The 19,122-nt window shown below is 44.2% G+C and overlaps 1 long non-coding RNA gene across 2 annotated transcripts in view; it reads right to left on the bottom strand.

Annotated features, from left to right (window-relative positions):
• LOC140728726 (uncharacterized) overlaps positions 1 to 19,122 on the bottom strand; it is a 94,062-nt gene that overhangs the window by 17,759 nt on the left and 57,181 nt on the right. The window contains exon 5 of one of the 2 annotated variants that reach the window (XR_012099170.1): positions 7,459 to 7,898. This is a non-coding gene — a long non-coding RNA (uncharacterized lncRNA). Of the gene's footprint in view, positions 1 to 7,351; positions 7,899 to 19,122 lie in introns of those variants that run through there. The other variant, XR_012099169.1, reaches the window with a different exon arrangement.

Raw genomic sequence — 19,122 nt, 5'->3', positions numbered from 1 at the left:
AGTTTGGGTCACAAACACATTTCACAGGAAGTGAACCATTCTGTAACTGGGAATGACCCGTAAAGAGGTTTTCCCTCCTCTCAGTCCCAAATGATCTACAGCTTATTCTGAAAATCTGCACCCTTGTCTTAGTCAAGTCACTTTTATTGTCATTTCGACCGTAACTGCTGGTACAGTACATAGTAAAAATGAGACAACGTTTTTCAGGACCATGGTGTTACATGACACAGTACAAAAACTAGACTGAACTACGTAATAAACAACACAGAAAAAAACTACACTAGACTACAGACCTACCCAGGACTGCATAAAGTACACAAAACAGTGCAGGCATTACAATAAATAATAAACAGGACAATAAAGCAGTAAGGTGTCAGTCCAGGCTCTGGGTATTGAGAAGTCTGATAGCTTGGGGAAAGAAACTGTTACATAGTCTGGTCGTGAGAGCCTGAATGCTTCGGTGCCTTTTCCCGGACGGCAGGAGAGAGAAGAGTTTGTATGAGGGGAGCATGGTGTCCTTCATAATGCTGTTTGCTTTGCCTACATGTCCGTAATGGTGGGAAGAGAGACCCCAATGATCTTCTCAGCTGACCTCACTATCTGCTGCAGGGTCTTGCAATCCGAGATGGTGCAATTTCGAACCAGGCAGTGATGCAGTTGCTCAGGATGCTCTCAATACAACCCCAGTAGAATGTGATGAAGATGGGGGGGGGGGGGGGGGGAGATGGACTTTCCTCAGCCTTCGCAGAAAGTAGAGACGCTGCTGGGCTTTCTTTGCTATGGAGCTGGTGTTGAAGGACCAGGTGAGATTCTCTGTCAGGTGAACAACAAGAAATTTGGTGCTCTTAACAATCTCTACCGAGGAGCCGTTGATGTTCAGTGGGGAGTGGTCGCTCCGTGCCCTCCTGAAGTCAACATTTCTTTTGTTTTGTTCACATTCAGAGACAGGTTGTTGGCTCTGCACCAATCCATTAGCTGCTGCACCTCCTCTCTGTAAGCTGACTTGTCGTTCTTGCTGATGAGACCCAAAACGGTTGTGTCATCAGCGAACTTGATGATGTGGTTCGAGCTGTGTGTTGCAGCACAGTCGTGGGTCAGCAGAGTGAACAGCAGTGGACTGAGCACACAGCCGTGGGGAGCCCCCGTGCTCAGTGTGATGGTGTTGGAGATGCTGCTCCCGATCTGGACTGACTGAGGTCTCCCAGTCAGGAAGTCTAGGATCCAGTTGCAGAGGGAGGTGTTCAGGCCCAGTAGGCTCAGCTTCCCAATCAGTTTCTGAGGGATGATTGTGTTGAATGCTGAACTGAAGTCTGTGAACAGCATTTGAATGTATGTGTCTTTTTTGTCCAGGTGGGGTAGGGCCAGGTGGAGGGTGGTGGCAATGGTGTCATCTGTTGAGCGGTTGGGACGGTACGCAAACTGCAGTGGGTCCAATGAGGGGGGCAGCAGGGTCTTGATATGCCTCATGACAAGCCTCTCGAAACACTTCATGATGATGGATGTGAGTGCAATGGGACGGTAGTCATTTAGGCAGGACACTGAAGACTTCTTTGGCACAGGGACGATGGTGGTGGCCTTGAAGCACGTTGGAACAGTGGTGCTGCTCAGGGAGATGTTGAAGATGTCAGTGAGAACATCTGCTAGCTGGTCTGCACATCCTCTGAGCACTCTACCAGGGATGTTGTCTGGTCCAGCAGCCTTCCGTGGGTTGACCCTGCACAGGGTTCTTCTCACGTTGGCCACGGAGAGACACAGCACCTGGTCATTCGCAGGAGGGGTGGACTTCCTCGCCGCCACGTCATTTTCTGCCTCAAACCGGGCGTAGAAGTTATTCAGAGCATTTGGGAGGGAGGCATCACCTGCACAGTCAGGTGATGTTGTCTTGTAATTGGTGATGTCCTGGATGCTCTTTCCCATGTGCCGCCTGTTGCCGCTGTCCTGGAAGTGACTGTAGATTCGCTGGGCATGTGCATGCTTTGCCTCTCTGATGGCTCAGGACAGTTTGGCCCTTGCTGTTGTTAAAGCTGCCTTGTCATCTGCTCTGAAGGCAGAGTCGCGGGACCTCAGCAGCGCACGCACCTCTGCGGTCATCCATGGCTTCTGGTTGGCACATATAGTGATGGTCTTGGACAGAGTAACATCATCAATGCACTTGCTGATGTAGCTGGTCACTGATGCTGTGTACTCCTCTAAGTTGGTAGAGTCGCCATCGGTTGCAGCCTCCCTGAACATGTGCCAGTCAGTGTGCTCAAAGCAGTCTTGAAGAGCAGAGATGGCTCCTGCTGGCCAGGTTTTCACCTGCTTCTGAACTGGTCTGGAGTGCCTGACGAGCGGTCTGTATGCTGGGATTAACATAACAGAGATGTGGTCTGAGTATCCGAGGTGCGGGCCGGGCTCTGCCCGGTACGCGTCGGGGATGTTTGTGTAAACCAGGTCCAATGCGTCCTCCCCCCTCGTTGCAAAGTCCACATACTGATGGAATTTGGGGAGCACTGACTTAAGGTTCTCGTGGTTAAAATCACCGGCGACAATAAACAGACCATCAGGGTGTGCGTTCTGCAGTTCGCTAATAGCCCCGTACAGTTCACAGAGCGCCCCCTTAGCATTAGCGCTGGGGGGAATGCAGACACCAAATATAAGGACAGAGGTGAATTCCCGCGGCAAATGAAATGGTCTGCATCGAACTGCCACAAACTCCACTAGTGATGAGCAGTGTCTGGAAACCAGCACAGAGTTCTTACACCATTCCGTACTGATGTAAATACACACACCGCCACCGCGAGTCTTACCGGAGAGAGCTGCATCCCTGTCCGCACGAAACAAGGTGAGCCCGTCCAGCTGAACGGTGGCGTCTGAAATTCCATTAGTGAACCACGTTTCTATAAAAACATATGCACAGCAGACTCTGTACTCCCGCTGAGTATTACGTTGAAGTCAGATGTAGTCCATTTTATTGTCCAGGGAGCGGACATTGGAGAGCAGAATGGACGGGAGAGCCGGCCGGCAAGGGTTTGCTTTTTGCCTGGCACGGACCCCTGCCCGCTTGCCTCACTTCCGCTTCCTCGCACATTGCTTACGACGTCGCCATTTCCGGCTACCAGCATCAGGCAAGTCCGAGGAATGTAGGCCCATTTCCCCCAGCAAGCCGAGGTCACATAATTTAACCAGCAGATCTTCGTGAAGGTTTGTTTCTGGGCGATCTCTGTATTGTAGTAGTATCTGGCGATGGTAGATAGCCGCTCTGTTATCCATGTGCCCTAATCAAAAATTGTGTATCAAACTTAAATTAGAAAATTAAATTAAAGTAACACCAGGTCTGAAAGGCTGCTGCTGCCGTGCCACGCTGCCTCATGGGAATGAGACTCCTCAGCCCAGACAAGATCTGTGAGGATTTTGTAAATTACTCTAAGATCTATTGCTATTCTTCTAAACTCGAGAGAATGTGGACTTGTTGAGCTCAATATCACTTCATATGGCAAAAAAAAAATCATTCCCAGAATCAGGATAGTAAATCTTCACAGCAACATACACAAAATGCTGAAGGAAATCAACAGGCCAGGCAGCATCTATGGAAAAGAGAAAATAGTCAAAGTTTAGGGCCGAGACTTCATCAGGACTGGAAAAAAGATGAGAAGTCAGAGCAAGATGGTGGGGGGAGGGGAGGAAGAAGTACAAGGTGGCAGGTGATGGGTGAAACCGGGAGAGGGGGAGGGGTAAAGTAAAGAACTGGGAAGCTGATAGTGCTGAAGAATGGCTAATCTGACAGGAGAGAACAGAAGGCCAGGGAAGAAAAGAGGAGAGGCACCAGGGGGAGGTGATGAGCAAGTAAGGAGATGAGATGAGAGAGGGAAATAGGAATGGGAAAGGTAAAGATGGGGAAATTACTGGAAGTTCAAGAAATCGATGTTCATGCCATCAGGTTGGAGGCTACCCAGACAAAATATAAAGTGCTGCTCCTCCAAACTGAGTGTGGCCTCATTGTGGCAGTAGGGGAGGACATGGACTGGCATATCGGAATGAGAATAGGAGGTAGAACTGAAGTGGATGGCCACCGGGAGACCCACCTTTTCTGACGGACGGAAAAGGTGCTCTGCAAAGCGGTCTTCCAATCTACACCGGGTCTCACCGATATACAGGAGGCCAAACGAGGAGTTCCAAATACAGTAGATGACCCCAACAGATGCACAGGTGAAGTGTCACAATTGAAATCTTCACCGCACTGCTACCATAAGAAATAAAGACTTCTTAGACAGAGTCCAAAACTGTGTACAGTGTCCCAGGTGCAATCTCAGTAAGACTCTTCAGGTGCAATGCAATCCACCAACCCCAAGGATTGAGCTTTTAGCTGTGGTTTAACTAGTAATGCTGGCTTCTCTGTGTCAAAGGGTTGTGGTAACACATACTTCTCCATAGATATGAACAGAATATCAAGGCTGAAATCAAGTGCACTGTTAAGAGCTATGCTGTCTTTTGAAAAAGTCTTGTAACTTCGGCCCTACCCATCCCATGATATTTTGTGCAAGAAGATCAGGGAATTCTTGCCCAAGATTTATCCCATTTTAGTTGCTATTGCCTTGGAAGTTTGCTGTGTATTAACTGGCTGCCTTTCTTCTAACAAATGTGACTACACTTCAAATTCAAAGTGCTGCATATTGCACAGAGACAATGAAAAGTTTACTTGTAACAGCATCACTAGCAGGTAGAATCAGATAAGTAGCATTCGCAAGAAAAACACAAATTAAACATAACTTTTACAAGAAAAAACAGAATTGAAACTAAGCAAAGTCTATTTTAATGCAAAATGATCAGACTGATCATAGTATTTCTATACTGCAGTAATTAGGGTTGTGCCATTTGAGAACCAAGTAGTTGAAAGGATGTAGCTGTTCTTGAACCTGGTAATGTGGCACTTCAGGCTTCTGTACCTCCTGACTGATGGTAGTTGCAAAGAGATGGCATGACCCAGATGCTGGGGATCTTTTATGCTTACCCGTTGCCCATCCACATATTGGAGGAGTAGAGGTAGTTGATAGTGTTGTTCCTAAGTCACTCAGTTAGCCACTCCCGTATGGAAAGAGTTCACACATTGTATACAAGCAGGGTTATCAATTAAAGTTCAGTTGAGTATCCTGCATGCTGGCATCCTGGTGTGCTCTGCACTATCCCTCAATAATGAACTCAACAAGAGGAAGAATAAACTTGTGAGATGATCCCTTGCATAGGAGACTATAAGACCATAAGACATAGGAGCAGAATTAGACCATTTGGCCCATCAAGTCTGTGCTGCCATTCAATCCTGGCTGACCCTTTTTTCCCCTCCTCAGTCCCACTCCCGGCCTTCTCCCCATAACCTTTCATGTCGTGTCCAGTCAAAAACCTATCAAGCTCTGCCTTAAATACACCCAACGTCTGGCCTCCACAGCCACCTGTGGTAATAAATTCCACAAATTCACCACCATCTGGCTAAAGAAATTTCTCTGCATCTCTGTTTTATCCTGAGGCTGTGCCCTTTTGTCCTAGAATCCCCCACCATCCTTTCCACATCTACTCTCTCTAGGCCTTTCAACACTCAAAAGGTTTCAATGAGCTCTCCCCTCATCTTTCTAAATTCCAGCGCGTACAGACCCTGAGCCATCAAATGTTCCTTGTATGATAACCCTTTCATTCCCAAAATCATCCTTGTCAACCAGCACATCTTTTCTTAGTTGAGGAGCCCAAAGCTGTTCACAATATTCAAGAGGAGGCCTCAACAGTGCCTTATAAAGCCTTAGCATCACATCCCTACTCCTGCATTCTAGACATCTTGAAATGAATGCTAACATTACATTTGCTTTCCTCACCACTGACTCCAACTACAAGTTAACATTTAGGTTGTTCTGCACAAGGACTCCCTTTGCATCTCAGAGTTTTGGATTTTCTCCCCGTTTAGAAAATAGTCTGCACATTTATTTCTACTACCGAAGTGCATGATCATGCATTTTCCAACATTGTATTTCATTTGCCACTCTCTTGGCCATTCCCCTAATCTGTCTAAGTCCTTCTGCAGCCTTCCTGCTTCCTCAGCATTACCTGCCCCTCCACCAATCTTTGTATCATCTGCAAACTTTGTAACAAACCCATCTATTCCATCATCTAAGTCATTGATATACAGCATAGAAAGAAGCAATCCCAACACTGACCCCTATGGAACACCACTGCTCACTGGCAGCCAACCAGAAAGGGGTCTTTTTATTTCCATTTGCTGCCTCCTACCAATCAGCCAATGCTCTAACCATACCAGTAACTTTTCTGTCTTTCTTAAAGACTTTGTCCTATCTTGTCCTGTGTCTCCAAGTACTCTATAATGTCATCTTTAACAATTGACTCCGACATCTCCCCAACCACTAAGGCCAGGCTAATTGATCTATAATTTCCATTCTGCTGCCTTTCTCCTTTCTTAAAGAGTGCCAGAGTCCAATGATTTTTGAAAGATCATTACTAATGCCTGCACAATCTCTACTGCTACCTCTTTCAGAACCCTAGGATGCAGTTCATCTGGTCTAGCAAGAGACATGAGGGTTCAAAGCAAAACGCTGCTACAGACTTATAGAACGTTTCATCGCAGGAAACCGTTCAGGCTATCATAGTTATTGTAAAGAACCATCTATAGTCACTTTGCGTGTGCTTTCTTAACATTACTCTTTCTTCGTGTTGAACACCATAATTGAACAAGGTCTGAAGGTCAATGAGGGCAGACAGGTTGTAAGAGATAAGAGGTAAGCCTACTCGTTTCCATTAATCTTCATATTGTGGATGTATCTGTCCACAATGACACTGCTAGGAGTGTCCCATGCACAGATTTTTCTGAAGACAAGGTTTTCCCTTACACTGAGGACATCCTCCATTGTGTTGTGTGGTATCACCCATCAAGCAATAATGTACCACACGTTATCAAGCAAATGGAGTAGATCAGTATGGATAGATCAAATCAAAACTAGGCATCCCCATGCATGCGAATCAGGATGTAATAAATTATACCTTGTAACCTCATTGTCTATATCAGCCTTTACTCTGCTAATTCAGTTGATTCACACCAGCAAATCGCATGATTGAAGCTGGTGAAGCCACAACACCAGAATGAGGAAGCTGAACTACCCTGCAAACAATAGATTCCAATAAAGCTCTCAGCTCAAATGTCCAAAGGTCCAATTTACTGTCGGAGAAGTGTATATAATACACATCCTGAAAAGCTTTTGCTTCGCAAACATCCACAAGAACAGAGAAATGCCCCGAACAATGAATGACAAATAAACCTAAGAACCCCAAAGCTCCCCCCAGCTCCCCTCCCTCCCACACGTAAGCAGCAGTGAGAACAATAACTCCTTCCCCCCCACCGGCAATAAAAAAGCAAGCATTGGTACCACCGACCGAGCACTCAGTGTGAGCAAAGCTATAGCAAAGACACAGACTTGCAGTTACCCCAAAGTCTTTGCATTTCATTTGGCATTCGACATCCCATAGGTTCTCCCTCTCCCGAATAAGGGAGAAGGAGGTGTCTCCGTTTTACACTAGTGAGCGGGGAGACATAACAAGCAACTCGCTGGTTTATGATGTTCAAAGTCTGTTATGTTGCTTTTTCCAAGCTCTATGCCCGAAGATCACAAAGATCTCTGGTCTTCAGGCCCACAGCAGATATCCTGACTTCCCGGATGAACACAAGTCTCCTGCCGGGACACCGACCCTCGATCCGCCCGTCTCCAGAGCCCCGAGATCTCAGGCTTCCGAATTCGAGCCGGACTCTCAGTCCGAACCCTTGGTGTGCTGATAAACGGCCAATTATGGAACCCTGAGAGTGGGTCCCATTCCCGTACAGAACCAAAGTCAGCATGTAACTCCAGGTCAGGGTCTTCAAAAGTACCCTGAAAGGGAAAAATAGAGATATTAAAGATGGAATATTGCCAAATATTGCCATGTTTGTTTGCTAAAGTAATTAACCCAAGTCAAGGTGGTTGTGGTCGCTGGAAGTCAATCATCCCGGCCCCAGGACATCATTAGGGTACTTCTGCAACCTAGGGTACTAAAGGAGGTGGCCCTGGAAATTGTGGATGCATTGGTAATCATTTTCCAATGTTCCTTAGATTCAGGATCAGTTCCTGAGGATTGGAGAATGGCTAATGTTATCCCACTTTTTAAGAAAGGAGGGAGGGAGAAAACAGAGAACGATCGACCTGTCAGCCTGACATCGGTGGTGGGGAAGATGCTAGAGTCCATTATTAAAGATGAAATAGTGGCATATCTAGATAGCAGTGATAGGATTGGGCCGAGCCAGCATGGATTTACCAAGGGCAAATCATACTTGACTAATCTATTGGAGTTTTTTGAGGATGTAACCAGGAAGTTAGACAAGGGAGATCCAGTGGATGTAGTGTACCTCGATTTTCAGAAGGCATTTGGCAAGGTCCCACATAGGAGATTGGTAGGTAAAATCAGAGCTCATGGCATTGGGGGGAAGATATTGACATGGATAGAAAACTGGTTGGCAGATAGAAAGCAAAGGGTAATGGTGAATGGGTGTTTCTCGGAATGGCAGGTGGTGACTAGTGGGGTGCCACAGGGCTCGGTATTGGGACCACAGCTGTTTACGATTTACATCAACAATTTAGATGAAGGCATTGAGAATAACATCAGCAAGTTTGCTGATCATACTAAGCTGGGTGGCAGTGTGACATGTGATGAGGATGTTAGGGGAATTCAGGGCGACTTGGATAGGCTGAGAGAGTGGGCAGATACTTGGCAGATGATGTTTAATGTGAATAAGTGTGAGGTTATCCACTTTGGACGTAAGAACAGGAAGGCAGATTATTATCTGAATGGTGTAGAGTTAGGTAAGGGAGAAATACAAAGAGATCTAGGAGACCTTGTTCATCAGTCACTGAAGGTGAATGAGCAAGTGCAGCAGGCAGTGAAGAAGGCTAATGGAATGTTGGCCTTTATTACAAAGGGAATTGAGTACAAGAGCAAGGAAATCCTTTTGCATTTGTACAGGGCCCTGGTGAGACTACACCTGGAGTATTGTGTACAGTTTTGGTCTCCAGGGTTAAGGAAGGACATCCTGGCTATAGAGGAAGTGCAGCGTAGATTCACGAAGTTAATCCTTGGGATGTCTGGACTGTCTTACGCAGAGAGGTTAGAGAGACTGGGCTTGTACACGCTGGAATTAAGGAGATTGAGAGGGGTTCTGATTGCAATATATAAGATTATTAAGGGATTGGACAAGATAGAGGCAGGAAATATGTTCCAGATGCTGGGAGTGTCCAGTACCAGAGGGCATGGTTTGAGAATAAGGGGTAGGTCATTTAGGACAGAGTTAAGGAAAAACTTCTTCTCCCAGAGAGTTGTGGGGGTCTGGAGTGCACTGCCTCGGAAGGCAGTGGAGGCCAATTCTCTGGATGCTTTCAAGAAGGAGCTAGATAGGTATCTTATGGATAGGGGAATCAAGGGATATGGGGACAAGGCAGGAACCGGGTATTGATAGTAGATGATCAGCCATGATCTCAGAATGGCAGTGCAGGCTCGAAGGGCCGAATGGTCTACTTCTGCACCTGTTGTCTATTGTCTATTGCAAAGTTGCTCAGGGAACTATCCAAAGGCAGCTGTTCCCAGTTGCTTCATCAATGAACTTCCTCCTGTCATGACGTCAGTGGGGAAGTACACTGATGGTTGTGCAATGCGTGGTTCCATTCACAACTCCTCAGTGAATGAAACAGCCCATGCATGCACGTAGGAAGTCTTGGCGAACATATTGGCCAACCTGATCTCATTAAGGTGTACATAAGCTTACATGTTGTGCAAGCACCAAGCAATGACTGTCTCTTACAAAGCTGGATCGTTAATTGAGCACCATTTTAGAAAAAAATACTTTAAACTTTTAAATTGGTGCCTTAAGATGATTTAATGTGTTAAAGGCACAATTCAATTCACATTGATATTGAATAGTTATTTAGAGCTTTATTGTTATTGCTGAGGACAATGTGATTACAGTGCTGTTCCATTCAGTGCAAAACAGCATACTGGCAGCTCAATTACTAAAAACACAATGGCTAAACTTAAAAAAACATCTGAGTTATTCGGAGTGACATCTAAGTTACAACTGAATTAAAATAAACAACTCTAAAATGCAGCATTGTTCAATTGCACGGCAGCCCTGGGGATAAAGCTGTCTGTTCATTCTGGATGCTTGCACAGAGATGAATCTCCTTCTGGATGGCAGGAGATTGAACAGGTGATTGCCGGGATGGGATCAGTCCACCACGATTTTGCAAGCCCACCGTAGACATCAAGAGCTGTAGGTGGATTCTATAATTGGTAGTTGTGTCCCAGTGTTGTTCTGTGCAGTCTTGATCATTCGCTGAAGCGCTTTTTGGGTGACCTTGTTCCAGCTAGTGTACCAGGCAGTCGTGCAGTAGGGCAGTATGTTCGCAATTAAGGTTTTCCAGCAGATTTGCTCACTTTAAACTACTAAGATAGAAGGCATTGCTGAGTCTTCCTTGCTATTAAGGAGGTGTCGGTGGTCCAGCAGAGGTCCTCTCTGATGTTCACTCCCAAGAACTTAAAGCTGGAGACCTTTCCTACGGCTTCACCGTTTAGATAGATAGATAGATAGATAGATAGATAGATAGATAGATACTTTATTCATCCCCATGGGGAAATTCAACTTTTTTTCCAATGTCCCATACACTTGTTGTAGCAAAACTAATTACATACAATACTTAACTCAGTAAAAAATATGATATGCATCTAAATCACTATCTCAAAAAGCATTAATAATAGCTTTTAAAAAGTTCTTAAGTCCTGGCGGTAGAATTGTAAAGCCTAATGGCATTGGGGAGTATTGACCTCTTCATCCTGTCTGAGGAGCATTGCATCGATAGTAACCAAAAGGTTATGGTTATGGCACCATTCAGACAGTTTCTGCACCTCTGCTCTGTATGCTGTTTCATTATTATTTGCAACTAACCCACTCACTGAGGTGTCATCTGCAAATCTGATGATGGAGTTGGTGGCATAGGTGGGTGAAAAGATTGTAGTGGGGTGGGCTCAGTACACATCCCTGCGCTGCACTGGTGTTCAGGGTCAGGGATATTGGTGTATATGCCTAGTCTGATTGTCCAGAATCCAGTTGTAGATTGGTGTCTTGAGAACCAGATTGTGTAGTTTAATGGTCAACATGTTGGGAAGTGTGTTATGGACGGGCAAAACTGTAGTCAATAAAAGCATTCTAGTGTAGATATCCCTATGCTCCAGGTATTCCGGTATAATGTGGAGAGCGATGGACATAGTATCCTCAGTTGATCTGTTCACCTGTTCGAATATGACAGATGTTTATTGTGTTTCTAATTTTTGCTTAAGGTATTACAAATATTCCACAATGTTCAAAAAGAAGATGCAAGTCATTGAAGATACTTAGAAATGGATGCATCAATCTATTGTGCCTTTGTGTCAATCATTTGATCTGATATTAATCCCTTATTTTTATTCACCTTGCATTGTCATCAATTTCTACCCCACCACCACCCCTTTAGATTTAACCACTTACCTATTTGGGCAAGTTACAGTGGCAAATTTGTCTACTTAAGGTATTCCTAGAGGTTTTGTCACATAACCCAACCTCCACGATTTGTCACAGCCTATCGGAACTTTATTGATCAGTAAAATAGCTTGTTAGGTATATTTTTTATAATTAATAAACAGTAGTGCTTAAGTAAATTAATTAAATTACTTCTCTTTATTGCCATGATAATTTTCTACTTTTTTCCTTCTGTCAGAGTATTGTGGAGTATTGAAGAAAAATTCTTGGAAGTTCCAGTGTGATCTCAGAGACTTGGATACATGAATCAAAAATAATCAATCATATCTTCCAATCAATGAGTTAAATATGGAGAAACAGAAGTGCTATTAAATTCTTTTTTGATTTGGCTGAGAGTTCAAAAGAATGTTTGTCTTTTATATGTCAGTTAGTACTGAGCCACAACAAAACCACATAAAGAAAATCAAGGAAAATCATAAACTAGTGTAACATGCTGTAAGGTTTCACTGCTAATGTAATGGTTTCTCTGTAGCAGCAATGTTTGGGTTATGACTAGAGCTAACAAGGTTTTGGAATGAGGGAACTATCCAATGAGAGACATGTTGTTCTTTCTTGTGAATCTGGAAGAGAGATTTTCAGGGTCTTTTGCCAGAGAGAGATGAGGAGAAAAGGCGTGAGTGGAGAGAATTAGTAGACCGCTGAACAGAGTGGGCTTGGAGTGAGGGTCCGAAGGTCAGCGACAATCAGAAGAGGTCAGTGGTGGATGACCAGCTTATCAGTGAGCTCCAATGTTGCGCATTAGACTGTTTCATGAGAATAGGCCCTTTTTCTTTTTTTTTGTTTTCTTTACTAACCATATAGTCAAATTAAGAATTATAAAGCTCAATCATTTAATTGTATATTGTGTACTTGTTTGTTATTTTGGGGTACTGATTTGTAATAGGGTACACATCGCGCAGTATCCACCCAAATGAGATTTCTGAAGTTTGGCTGGGCCGGGGGCTATCATCCCCTATATTAAGCAGCTAGCAGAAGCGAGAGTTACACTAGAGAGACACCTTCCACAGTAGAGAGTATTTGTAAATCAGTGTAGACAACAAGATCCCAGGTGGAATGCTAGATGAGCCTAAACCAAAACAGCAAAGTCTCTGAAGAAAAGCCCTCAAGGGGGTAAGTGCTTCTCAAGAGGCAGCAATCAACCTTGCCAGGATTGTCCCCAGATCATATAAGAATATTCTCAAGAGTGCTTCTCATGGGAATCGACCCAAAAAAAACCTTTGAAAAGAAAATAAATCAGCAAGGGTATTGATTATTCAACCAGGGACAAACTATTTCAAACAGCACATCAGTTGGTTATGAAAGGGAGCCATGTTAAGGTTAATTGACAAGAAATATGTGAAATTAGTTGAAAACATTGAGACATGTTGGCAGAAAGAACTATTGGAAGGATATATAGCAGTAGCTTTTAAAAACTGCAAAAAAAATTGCAGAACTGTGGAGAAAGCTTTTTTCAGTAATGGTAACCTTGGTAATCAAAGCTCATCTGGTTAACTAAAGTCCTTGAGGGAGGGAAGCCCACCTTATGTCTGCTTCCAGTCCTGATAAAGTGGTTGACTGTAAACCAGGGGTTCCCAACCTTTTTTATGCCATGAACCAATATGATTAAGCAAGTGGTACATGGACTCCAGGTAGGGAAACCATGGTCTAAACTGTCTCCAGTTCTGGGGCAACTAGGAAAGAGCAGTAATTGTTGGCATTGTCAGCAAGGTCTAATCTTGTGAACAAATTACTTGAGTGAAAGACCACACGAGTAGAATGAACAGATTCTTCTAATAATGAGCTGGCACCAGCACAACAGGCGAGTGGCTCCTTCCAGCAAGCCAGGCAGACAGAATTAATTGTTCATGTTGAACTAGAAGTAAGAGGCTAACGTCTTATAAAGCTACGTAAGAAAAATGGAAGGGCAGGACAGATCAACTGACAATAGGGACGGTGGTGTTAGTAGGATGGGAAACTATGAATGGTTTAGAGGAGATATCTTAGTCATTGAGAACAAAAGGCTGTACATATTTCATTGACAGTTTGGGAGCTGACTCCTGTGTTTGTGTTATGCAACATGAAAATATTTCTCCCACCTGTCAGTTTCAGGGCAACCCATATAATTCTGCTTCCTCATAGCTCCAATGATCCCAGTGGAGTCCTGACCTCTGATGCTGACTATGTGGAGGTTACATATTCTTCCTGTAATCGTGTGGGTTTTCCTCTGGGTGATCCTACAGAAGTGGTGGATTTGAACCACACCACCCAGGCTATGCTCTCTTCTTGCTGCTGCCATCAGGAAGAAAGTACAGGAAATCAGCATTCAACATAATCATCCCTCAGAAACTGATTGGAAAGCTGAGCCTACTGGGCCTGAACACCTCCCTCTGCAACTGGATCCTAGACTTCCTGACTGGGAGACCTCAGTCAGTCCGGATCGGAGGCAGCATCTCCAACACCATCACACTGAGCACGGGGGACCCCCAGGGCTGTGTGATCAGTCCACTGCTGTTCACTCTGCTGACCCACGACTGTGCTGCAACACACAGCTCGAACCACATCATCAGGTTCACCGATGACACGATCGTGGTGGGTCTCATCAGCAAGAATGACGAGTCAGCTTACAGAGAGGAGGTGCAGCGGCTAACGGACTGGTGCAGAGCCAACAACCTGTCTCTGAGTGTGAACAAGACAAAAGAGATGGTTGTTGACTTCAGGAGGGCACGAAGCGACCACTCTCCACTGAACATTGACGGCTCCTCAGTAGAGATCGTTAAGAGCACCAAATTTCTTGGTGTTCACCTGGCGGAGAATCTCACCTGCTCCCTCAACACCAGCTCCATAGCAAAGAAAGCCCAGCAGCGTCTCTACTTTCTGTGAAGGCTGAAGGAAGTCCATCTCCCACTCGCCATCCTCATCACATTCTACAGGGGTTGTATTGAGAGCATCCTGAGCAGCTGCATCACTGCCTGGTTCGGAAATTGCACCATCTCGGATCGCAAGACCCTGCAGCGGATAGTGAGGTCAGCTGAGAAGATCATCGGGGTCTTTCTTCCCGCCATTACGGACATTTACACTACACGCTGCATCCACAAAGCAAACAGCATTATGAAGGACCCCATGCACCCCTCATACAATCTCTTCTCCCTCCTGCCATCTGGGAAAAGGCTCCGAAGCATTCGGGCTCTCACGATCAGACTATGTAACAGTTTCTTCCCTCAAGCTATCAGACTCCTCAATACCCAGAGTCTGGACTGACACCAACTTACTGCCCTCTACTGTGCCTATTGTCTTGTTTATTATTTATTGTAATGCCTGCACTGTTTTTGTGCACTTTATGCAGTCCTGGGTAGGTCTGTAGTCTAGTGTAGTTTAGTTTTCTGTGTTGTTTTCACGTAGTTCCGTGTAGTTTTTGTACTGTTTCATGTAGCACCATGGTCCTGAAAAACATTGTCTCGTTTTTACTGTGTACTGTAACAGCAGTTACGGTCGAAATGACAATAAAAGTGACGACTTGACTTGACTCAGGACTCACACCACCAGGTTCAGCAACAGTTATCAGCCCTCAACCATCAGGCTCTTGAACCACAGGAGATAACTTCACTCAACTTCACTTGCCCCATCACTGAATTGTTCCCACAATGCATGGCCTCACGATCAAGAACTCTTCATCTCATGTTTGCAATATTTATTGTTTATGTTTCATTATTATTTCTTTGTTTTCTTTCGTATTTGCACAGTTTGTTATCTTTTGCATGCTGATTGTCCAGCCTGTTGGGTGTGGTCTTTCATTAATTCTATTATTGTTACTGGATTCATTGAGCATGCCCACAAGAAAATGAATCTCAGGGTTGTATATGGTGACATATATTTACTTTGATAGTAAATTTACTTTGACTTTGATCTAGTTCTTTATCCCCCACATGCAAGTTCATAGTTTCACAGGTTACTGTAAACAGTTCCAGGTCTAGCTGTGAGAAGGGATGAGTGATGGGGGTTCAAGAGGAAACGTGCAGGTGGTTGCTGCAGATGCGGTGAAGCATAGGACTTATATTGTATCTCTCTGTACGTTATAGGAACAGCCGCTGTGGGATTGGGACAGTGTTAGAATGAGGAACTTGAGGCTATGGCTCCATAGAAACATAGAACCATAGAACACTACAGCACAGAAACAGGCCTTTTGGCCCTTCTTGGCTGTGCCAAACCATTTTTCTGCCTAGTCCCACTGCTTGCACCTGGCCCATATCCCTCCATACACCTCATCCATGTACCTGTCCAAGTTTTTCTTAAATGTTAAAAGTCAGCCCGCATTTACCACTCCATCTGGCAGCTCATTCCACACTCTCACCACTCTCTGTGTGAAGAAGCCCCCCCAATGTTCCCTTTATACTTTTCCCCCTTCACCCTTAACCCATGTCCTCTGGTTTTTGTCTCCCTTAGCCTCAGTGGAAAAAGCCTGCTTGCATTCACTCTATCTATACCCATCATAATTTTATATACCTCTATCAAATCTCTCTTCATTCTTCTAAGCTCCAGGGAATAAAGTCCTAACCTATTCAACCTTTCTCAGTAACTCAGTTTCTCAAGTCCCGGCAACATGCTTGTAAACCTTCTCTGCACTCTTTCAACCTTATTAATATCCTTCCTGTAATTAGGTGACCAAAACTGCACACAATACTCCAAATTCGTCCTCACCAATGCCTTATACAACCTCACCATAACATTCCAACTCTTATACTCAATGTACCAAAAGCTCTCTTTATGACCCTATCTACTTGTGATGCCACTTTTAGGGAATTTTGTATCTGTACTCCCAGATCCCTCTGTTCTACTGCACTCCTCGGTGCCCTACCATTTACCTTGTATGTTCTACCTTGGTTTTTCCTTCCAAAGTGCAATACCTCACACTTGTCTGTATTAAACTCCATCTGCTATTTTTCAGCCCATTTTTTCAGTTGGTCCAGATCCCTCTGCAAGCTTTGAAAACCTTCCTCACTGTCCACTACACTTCCAATCTTTGTATCATCAGCAAATTTGTGATCCAATTTGCCACATTATCATGCAGATCATTGATATAGATGACAAATAACAATGGACCCAGCATTGATCCCTGTGGCACACCACTAGTCACAGGCCTCCACTCAGAGTAGCAATCCTCCACTACCACTCTCTGGCTTTTCCCATTGAGCCAATGTCTAATCCAATTTACTACCGCTCCATGTATACCTAGTGACTGAATCTTCCTAACTAACCTCCCATGCGGGACCTTGTCAAAGAGAAAAGTCTTGCAAATGAGCTGATGGAGAATGCTAGCAATTATGAGCTTCAGTTGAATCAACTGAAAGATCAATTAAGAAAAATGACAGAAGAGCAAAAGGAGGTCCAACGTTTGCAACAAGAGCTTCCAAAAGTATCACCTAACTCCAGTGAGCAGGTGACATACCTAGAGAATTGTGTTAAAAAATTAGGATCACAGCATTGTTTAATGCAGAGGGAGCTTGTTTACATGAAAAATGAAAAAGAGAAGGTAGAAGTAGAACTGCAGCATGCAAAAGAGGAGTTATTCCATGAGCGAGAAGATTAAGAATTTAAGATAAATGAGCTCCAATTATCCAAGGAAGAATATATGGCCATGGTTACAAAACTGACAGATGAACTTCATTCTGCTCAAGAGCGTTGTGAAATGGCAATGGCTCAGTATTCCTCTGAAATACAGGTTATAACAGAACAACATAAAAAAGATGTATCAATGTTAAAGCAAACTTTACTTTCTGCAGCTGAAAATGAAAAACAAGAATCTCTTCTTAAGACAGATAATTTGACAAAACAATGCCAAACATTATCGGAAGAGAAAGAGGAGACAGAGAGACAGTATGAAAACTTGCGTAACACCTTGGAAATCCTACAGGTGGAATTGGGAGAATCTGCTTCAAAGATTAGCCGTGAGTTTGAGGTTATGAAACAGCAACAATCTGATGAAATTCATGACCTGCAACAGAAACTCAGAAAAGTTTTTAATGAGAAAGATTCTTTTTTGGAATTTATCAATACATTGCAGGCTGAAGTTGAAGAGGCTAAGGAACTGAAACAAATTGTAAATAATTTTGAAGAGAGGAATCAAGAATTGGCATCTTCAGTTCAGATGAAGGAGGCAATTGTGATGGATTCGAAAGAGCATGTGGATAATTTAATGAAAGAGAAGGAGGAATTGGCTCAAAGAGGTTTCACTCAGGAGAGACAGAGAAAATAGGTAGGTTTTGGGAAACCACCTTTCTTTGTTTTCTTCTTTCTTATTGCACAGTTAGAGAAGTGGGAATACTGGATAGGATCACACACAAAATGCTGGGAGAATTCAGCAGGCCAGGCAGCATCTATGGAAAAGAGTCCTACATTGCAACTGTGATGATGCAAGTATTAAACTCAAGAGGCTAAATGGCCTAATCCTGTTCCTGCTCTTATGCCTTATGGTGAATACACTTTGAAAGTATTTGCTTTGCCGCAGAGAGCCATGAGTAGTTTGAAGTGTGCTGTGTGAGTGATCAGTTGTACTCTCTAACAATGGTGAAATTGCATTTCCTCATGAATGTTTGGTTAGGAGAAAGATTTCAGTTTAAGATTATTGGCTGACCCCACTGGATTCCTGGTTTAGCCTGTGTTACAAGCAGTAATTTAGGTAAGCTTTCTCAGACTGACACTGACAAACTTCAGCTCCTGACACTTTATTCACTTCTCGATATACACACAGTAGAGCTCAGTTTCCTTCTCCAGCTCCCTCGCCTTAAGACTAACGGGAGACCGGCAAGAATTAAACATTCACTTTGTAACTTTATAAGGGTTGAAATAATCATTGCTTTATTTTCCCGTCTCCTGCATGTACAGCTGATCTATGAATAGAACATTGAACACACAGGACATTGAAAAGAAATTCAATTCCTTCACCAGCAGCGATGTGATAGTGTATATTTTCATATCTATGTGGGTATTTATTTATTAATCTATCTATCTCCCACTTGATTGAGATACCATGAGGGGTAGATCCTTACAGCCCTTTGAGTCCCGCTGCCCAGCAACCCCAGATTTTATCTAAGCTTAATCATGGGACAATGCAGCTTCTTACATACCATGTTAGGGAACTGGGCGTGGAGCTGAGGGGTTGATTGGCAGGTGATACAGGAAGGTGGTTACTCTAAGGTGCAGGACACGGGTATCTGGGTGACTGTTAGGGGGAGAAGGGGATAGGGAGCCAGTGCAGGGTACCCCTGTGGCTGTTCCCCTCAATAACAACTATACCACTTTGGCTACTGTTGGGAGGGGCATGGCCTAGCAGAGGAAAGACACAGTGATCAGCTGTCCAGCACTGAGTCTGACTCTCTGGATTAGAAAGGTGGGGGGGGGGGGGGGAAGAGCGAGCTGTAGTAATAGCAGATTTATTGGTTAGGAGAACATGCAGGAGGTGCTATGGAAAATAACAAGATCCCAGATGATATGCTGCTTCCCAGGTGCCAGGGTCAGGATTG

The sequence above is a fragment of the Hemitrygon akajei genome, chromosome 6 (genome assembly GCF_048418815.1).
Source record: "Hemitrygon akajei chromosome 6, sHemAka1.3, whole genome shotgun sequence".
In the NCBI taxonomy this organism is placed as follows: domain Eukaryota; kingdom Metazoa; phylum Chordata; class Chondrichthyes; order Myliobatiformes; family Dasyatidae; genus Hemitrygon; species Hemitrygon akajei.
Note: the sequence above shows the minus strand (reverse complement) of the source record. Positions and strands in the feature narration are given on the sequence as shown.